The sequence below is a fragment of the Solanum lycopersicum genome, chromosome 5 (assembly GCF_036512215.1).
Source record: "Solanum lycopersicum chromosome 5, SLM_r2.1".
Lineage (NCBI taxonomy): Eukaryota > Viridiplantae > Streptophyta > Magnoliopsida > Solanales > Solanaceae > Solanum > Solanum lycopersicum.
In genome coordinates this window covers 9,750,520-9,759,209 of record NC_090804.1, presented here as the reverse complement: position 1 = coordinate 9,759,209, position 8,690 = coordinate 9,750,520, and positions in this window count along the sequence as shown.

Genomic DNA, 8,690 nt, shown 5'->3' with positions numbered 1-8,690 from the left:
AATATCCATCGCGGCGCGCGATACGGCCCTCGAAAATAGTACATCATCCTCTTACCACAACCATGTCTCAGATACAATGCAAATGACATGCTCAAATGAAAAGGAGGAGATAACCATTTGATAACAAAGCACAATTTACAACAAGAAATACGACATCAACAAATAAACATCAAAACTCCAAATCATTCTCAACATCACACAACGAAATATACGAATTTCGTACGCTTAACAAGAGTTTAGAAATCCACTTGCCTTAGTCAATCGAATAATTGCTCTAGGGCTTGAGCCTTCCCTTTCCGTTGAGCTTCCGAACCAATGGAATCTATTCAAGTATATATTCACAATAAAGTTTTAGAATTAACAACACCCACATTTTTATTTGTTTAACCTTGACCTAAAAATACACCCAAATTTATAATCAAGTTACTAAATCTTGATTCCAACCAATAAGTCAAATCTCATATTTTCTAAATTTCAAGTCAATTAGGTCATAATTTATCCAAACACCACAACCGTGAAAGTTCTTATATAATTATACTATACTCAATATTTAATATCACATCTTAATGTGTCAAAACTTGAATCATAATGTGATAACTAAACAATTAACTAAATCAGATGTGCCTCAAAACAATTTACAGATTAACATATTTCTAATGTTCAACTATAAACATTAATTAAATAAATTATTCACTAAGCAATCATATCCAATGATTAGGCATTATTATCCAATTATTAGGTCATCATTGGACAATGATTAGACTATTTAAATTAATCATATGCTTATCCAATTTCAATATATATGCCACTGCCAATTCTTGTTTCAAATTCCCTTCTTCCATTCATATTATAATGTCATGTACACGTGTATAGTGATCAACAAGACATTTTCACAAGGAGTTTAATGCATAAGTTGTTTACCTGAAGCAGCAGTCGAACCCTTCGTCCTCGTTCCGTCGATCTCCTTTCTCCTTTTCCTTTTATGAATTTATTAAGTACTAATTGTGATAGGTTTTACCCACATATTTTTTTAAATAAAGGCTAAATAGTATAGGGTCTTAAATAAATTATCACTTTAGCCCATAAACTATCGATTAATTAACTCAAGTTAAGCAAATATTTAAAATTTCCAAAAATGACCTTCCGGGTCATTACAGTTTTATATAATACAAATTCAAAATCTCAATTATATAGACATTACAGAGAAGAACAATTATCGGTATTAGGAAAAAACTTTGTATCTTTACTCCTCATAAATGAAGAATCTGTAAAAGAAACAAAAGATGTTAAAAAGGATTTAATGCATTTAGGATTAATAGTAATAGGAATTAAAGGATTAACTAGAAAAAATTTAGGAACAAAAACATTAATTACCATATATGATAATAGATGGTCAGATATAAAAAAGGCAATCATAGGATTAACAGAAGTAGACATGACTAATAATGGAGGAATTTTCTACATAAGTCCAAACTTTATGAAGAATTTAGATGAATTAGGAACTCAAATTAGAATAGGAATACAAACTAAAGGATATGAAGAAATGAATAGTGGAAAAAATTTACTAATATGTGTAGGATTCTTAGGAAAAATGACAGATAATAGTAATACTAGATTTAAATTACAAATAACAGATGTAGTAGAAGTAATGGGAAATAAAGGAATAAAATTAATAAAACCGATAAAAATAAATCCTGAGGAATATGCAGGATTAGAATAGAAATTAGGAGATTTTAAAGCAAAAGAAGCCTTAATACCCGATGCTCATTTAATATACACAAATTCTAAAGGAGAGCCTTCAATTAGATTTACAGATTATAATTACGAAGCTCAAAAAGATTTAGAAGAAGAAAGTATCATAGAAGAAATGCCTTTAACAGGAATGAATATAGAAGTAATACTAGAAGAAGATTATGCAGTAGATTTAGCTATAGAAAAAGCAAAAGAAATATGTAAAAATAATAAAAATAGACTATTTACATGTAAAGGATGTAAATTAAAAGACTTAAATCTAGAACAAACTATATCTCATTTCAAAATATGTGAACAAAGAACTGATAACAAAGGATACAGATTAGGAAAAAAATTACAGGATAAATTAGAAAAAAGCAATAATATAATGACACAAATACAAGATGATAATAGTGAAATATCGGAGTTAGAATCCATATTAAGCCAAAAAGAATTAATGGAGACGACAAGTTCTAGTAGTCCTTTTCAAAGAACAAATGAACAAGGATATACTGCAGATAATAGTACAGGAAATATACCACGTAGAAGAGTATATAGACAAGGAGATACTCCAATAATAGAAGTTAAACCTATGGAAAAAGAATGCCTATAGAAGAACCAATAATACTCCAAGAAGGAGGAAGTAAAGGTAAAATTTTAAATATAGCAGCAGATGATCCTCAAAGATGGAATTCAGTAATAGACTTATGGAAAGGAATAGTAGTAGCAGATTTTATAAAAAATTATACAGAGACCGATGCTGAGACTATGTACAAATACTTAGAAACATTCTTAGGAGAATCAACTAAAGCCTTATGGGAAGCTTATAAAGTAGAATTTCCATCAGAATTTCAGTATTTAGTGTCATTAGGACCAAATTCTTATAATTTTACAAATAAAATACATACTTTGATAATAGGAGAAGATCCAAATAGTGGATTATTGGCTTTACAAAGAAATGCAGTAATAAAATTAGAACAATTAAGTATAAGTAATTGGTACTATATAAAGAAATTTTTAAATGATTACTTCTATTATTGTACAATTAGTGGAAATGCTTTTGATCAAGACTTAGGCAAAAAATTATTTAATAAACTACCAGGAGCCTTAGGACGAGAAATAGAAGAAAGATGGACTAAAAGAGAGGGAGTAATACAAAACCCTCAGGCTAAATGATCGATAGGACATAGAATACAACATATAATGGAGATATTACAAGAAAAATGTACTAATCTACAAATACAAAAACAATTAAAACAAAACGAAATGAATTTTTGTAAAGACATAATATATACAACCCAAAGTTATGATAAAGCCCAATATAAAAAGAAAAAAATATCAAAGATATAACCCGCAAAATAATAAAAGATATAATAAAAAAGGATACTTTCTTAGAAGATCTTCAGCTAGAAAACCATATTTAAACAGAGATAGACATGTTAGAAAATATAGAACAGATAGAAATTATAAAAATAAATTAGAATGCTTTACATGTGGAAGCATAGAACATTTAGCAAATACTTGTCCTAAAAGATATAATGCCAAAACTAGAAATGCTCAGTTAGTAGAAGAATTTAATAAAGCATTATTAAATGTAGATGAGTATATGTCAGACAATGAAAGTATTTATTCTATAGTAAGTATAGATATAGATGAAAACAACAAAGAAGAAGATTCTTCTAATTCAGAAGGAGAAGAATTAATTAATGAAATAGGAATAGAAACTTAAACATAGAAGACTTAAAAATTAATTTTATGAATATAATAGAATGCGAACATAATTTTGAAAAAGATACTGGATTAGATAGTAACCCATGCAATTGGTGTAAATGGTACACAAGTAAACATAAAAGAGCTAAATGTAATAAATGCTTTGTAGAAGGATGTATAAATTGTATAGAAACACAATTAAGAATAACAACTCAAAAAAAGAAAGAAGTATATACAAACGAACCTTTAGTAAATTTAAAAGTATTAGTACTAGAAGCAAAAGTAAAAGAATTAGAAGAAAGAATAATAAGATTAGAAAAAGGAAAAAATATTGAACAAGAAACACAGCTAGACAATCAAGAATTAATGAATGAAAAACCTAATACTTTAATCTGTAATGAAGATAAAAATATAAATACTAGCTTTATTTCCTTTTTCTTTAAATTTTCCGCTTTGTTAAGCACAAATTTTTTCTTCTTGTTTAAAGCTATATTTATTTGGTCTTGATTTTAGTACTGCTCCCCATCCTTCGAAACTTCCGTCTGTTTCTATTATTAAATAATCTGATTCTAATGGCATATTAAGATCTGGTATATTTTTTATTTTTTATTTTATTTTTTGTACAAATTTAATATCTTCAGTATTAAAATTTCTTTGTCCCTTATTTCCTGTCTTAGAATATAATGGTCCTGCTATTTTTCCTAAATCTTTAATAAAAGGTCTTGCATAATTAATTATTCCTAAAAATTTTTGTAAATCCTTTAAATTATCTAATTTATCTGGCATATCTAAGGCTTTTTTGGCTATATGAGGTTGTAATTTAATCTTTCCTTCTCCTAAAGTGATTCCTAAAAAATTTGTATAATTTTTACATAATTCTATTTTCTTTTTACTAATTATTATTCCATTATTAACAAATAATCTAAAAACTATTTGCAAATGCCCTAAATGTTCTTTTATATCTTTACTAAATACTAAAATATCATCTACATATACCAAAACAAATCTTTTGTATTCTCCATATATTTTATCCATTTTTCTTTGAAATATTGGAGGTGCTGTTTTTAATCCAAATGGCATCACTAGCCATTCAAAATGTCCTTCAGGGCAAGTGAATGTTGTCCATTCTATGCTATCTGAATGCATTTTTATTTGCCAGTATCCTGATTTGCAGTCAAATTTACTAAAAATTGTTTTACCTTGAATTCTATTTATTAACTCTGTTTTATCTGGTAATTTATATCCATCGGTTCTAGTATTATCATTTAGTCTTTTATAGTTTATTACCATTCTGGCTTTTCCTCTAACTATTTCATTATGATTTCTTACCATAAAAGCTGCTGATCTATGCTTTCAAGTTGATCTTCTTATTACTCCTAATTCTAATAGTTCTTTTATTTGTATTTTGAAGTCTTCTTGATGTTGATTTGTGGCTTCTATAGAGGCTGTTTTTATTATATATTCTGGGTTTATAATATCTAATTTGCATACTATCTTATTATTTTCCCAGTGTTTTAAGGGTTTTTCTCCTATTATTTCTATTTGATCTAATATTTTTACTATGTTATCGAGGTCTTTTTGGTTTTTTATTTGTCCTATTTGCTGAATTCCTGTTTTAAAATTATATAATTCTGTCTCCATTTCTATTAGAACATAGTTTTTATTAACTATTTCATCTTCTTCATCTATTTCTAGTGTATTCTCATATAATGTATTACATTCCTTTTTAATACATTGTATATTATTTTCACAATTGTCACAACATTTTTCTTTATGTCTTAATTTAGTTTCAATTTTGTTAGTTAAAACTGAAGTATAAGTAGTGTTTTTCATAAAAAGTATTCCGTCTCTAGTTATTAAAGTTCCTCCTTTATTGTGTAATATAAAATCTAGTCCTAACACAAAATCTACTCTTATATCTAAATCTCTTACCCATATTTTATCCATTTTATAAGTGGGTTTATAAAATTCTGAACAAGTGTTTAAGAAACTTATTTGAGCTCTATCTATATAATGTCTATATATGTTATGTGTTCCATCCATTTGCATGGCTGCAAGTGGTTTTTCTAAAGTTTTTATTAATTCTATAGGTACAATCTTTTTATTTAGGATACTTTTAGTACATCCTGAATCTATTAATGCTAGAGTCTCTATTTCATATTTTCCAATATTAAGTTTTGCTAATATTTTAATAGTATTTATATTTTTATCTTCATTACAGATTAAAGTATTAGGTTTTTCATTCATTAATTCTTGATTGTCTAGCTGTGTTTCTTATTCAATATTTTTTCCTTTTTCTAATCTTATTATTCTTTCTTCTAATTCTTTTACTTTTGCTTCTAGTACTAATACTTTTAAATTTACTAAAGGTTCGTTTGTATATACTTCTTTCTTTTTTTGAGTTGTTATTCCTGATTGTGTTTCAATACAATTTATACATCCTTCTACAAAGCATTTATTACATTTAGCTCTTTTATGTTTACTTGGGTACCATTTACACCAATTGCATGGGTTACTATCTAATCCAGTATCTTTTTCAAAATTATGTTCGCATTCTATTATATTCATAAAATTAATTTTTAAGTCTTCTATGTTTAAGTTTTCTATTCCTATTTCATTAATTAATTCTTCTCCTTCTGAATTAGAAGAGTCTTCTTCTTTGTTGTTTTCATCTATATCTATACTTACTATAGAATAAATACTTTCATTGTCTGACATATACTTACTATAGTATTACTTCTATATTAAGAAAAAACCAATCTTCTTTATTGAAACATCTCCTTATTTTTGGTAAGTCTTTATTTTTTTGTAATTTTTTGGTTTTTTATCTAATTTTCTGGCTAAAGGAAATTGGTAATTGTCTTCTTGAGAATGATCCTTCTTCTACCTCACTTTTTGGCAAAGTGACAGTCATAGATCTAATAGAAATATAAGTGCTGTAAAATAAAAATATATTCGTTATTACAAAAATTATCGAATCACACCTTGTTTTGATGTGTTAGAATGATATTTAGTCATTCTTTATATATCCATTTTTTCACATATTAATTAATGAAAATATATAAATTAAATGCATTCTCTATTTCATATACAAAATTTTACTATGCACTTCGTGTCCTTTTTTCTTTTGCACTCTTACTTCAATGTCTTTACATCGATATAGTAATCAAAACAATCTAGCTAGAATAATTTATATGGTAAAAGTTGTGAAAATATAGAGAAATTGATAACTAACTTACCATCTCCCTATCATTCTTGCAAGTCGTGAAGACCTTCAAAATCCAACCACATAGATAGAAATTAACCGTAAATCTATGGAAGGAAGAAAATCAAATAGATTGTTAGAGTGTGTCGATAAGAAAAAGAAGAAAAAATACATAAAGCCAAAAAAAAATAAACAATGAATAGAGAAATTGACAATTAAAAAGTACAACAAACATATTATCAGAGTAACGATTAATTGCAACAAATAAATTTTTACAAATGAATAGTCTATACAAAAGAGATGCAACTACAAACGCGTCAAATAACTAAATAGATTGCCTAAAAAGGGAAGGGGTGAAAGAGTTGGAGGAACTTATAAAGAGAAAAAACTCTTGAAAATTTGATTATTTTTTCTCTTAACTTTTGAACTTTTATAATATGATGCAACTTTAGAGAAGCTCTTAGAAGACAAATACTATTGAAGTTAATATGAAAATATATAATACTTATAACTGATAAGAAATTAAATATATTATTAATTAAGATTTAATGAAATTTATTAAATAAGATTGAGTATGATTAGTTTTTTGAATAATTAATAAAGAAAAATCTGGAAAAAAAGAAGATGTAAAAATGATTAAAGGTATAGGAATTTATAAATGACATATTAAGTTGTTTAAAAAATTGAAGCAATATTATTAATTACAAGAAATTAATTAATATATTTTTATTAATGTTATATGACTAATTTCATCCTTAAAGGGTATAAAATTTTAATTTTTGATAGGTATTTTGGTAAATCTAACTTTGCACAAAAAAAAAAAGCTTTCTCATTTTTAATATAATATGATATATATTATAAGATAAATTTAATTAATTTATCAAGTATATAATTCATCGTTAGTTTGCGCTAATTATAACAGAAAGAAAATTGAAAGCACAACGATTGCAAGCTTCCATTGTAAGTAGTTTTTGAAGCAAATACTTAGCATCTAATATAATGTTATGAATGTAATTCATCTAAAGAATTGTATACCTTTATCCGGTAGGAGTAAAGGAGGTACACTTAAATGATCATTTTAACTGTTAAAAAACTTTTGATTTTCTTTTGTTATTTAATTACAAATGTTCATTGTATCTAGATGAATTCATGTCATAGATGGTAAGTTCTTTATTTTTAGAATATTAATTTTTTATTATAATCAATATGTGGTGTTTAATAGAAAATACAATAGTTTTTATTTATAAATAATGTACATTGACATTTTTGTTCAAAAATATTATGATATTATAAGGACATTTTTGTAATTCAACTTTGGAAGTAGAGGCTTCCCACTTATAATATAATATGATATGATATATAATTAAAGTGACATACTTGTGTAAATATATATATTTACAGTTTTAGTATATAAAACTTTAGAAGTTCACGTACGAGTTCATCAGAATACTAATTTTAGCGTACTATAGTCTTGTTATTGTGTATCGATGTGTGGATTTACAATAAGCATATTTGTAGTGATGAGATGAGGTCATATTGAAACCCTGACTGGTATGTTATACTTTCCTTATTATTTGATGTCTTTTTTACTTATGTGTTTTCCTTATAACTTATTTAATGTGCATTCCTTGACTCGAGTATTATTCGGAACTATCCTTCTACCTATACGAGGATTGAAGGATGCTCTATATACACTCACACGAAATCGATGAAAGATGTAGCAGACCACATCAACTTATTTCTAAATTGATATCTATCTCTGATGAAAATTTATCTTTGTACATTTTGAACCATCAATAATTCAAAAAAAATTTGTTTTGAAACATGTATATTGTTAATGATTTATTGCTTTAGAATACAAACAGTACTATAATAATTGACGATAGAGGACTAGGCACAACACACGTATAAGTAAACTAGTTTAATAATAAGGAGAAATGCTTACAATAACTACAAGAGAAAACATAGTCCACGTCTCGTCCTACATTTGACAGAAAAAGAAGTGCAAAAGGAGCATACCAACAAAACTAAGTAGAGTTATTCC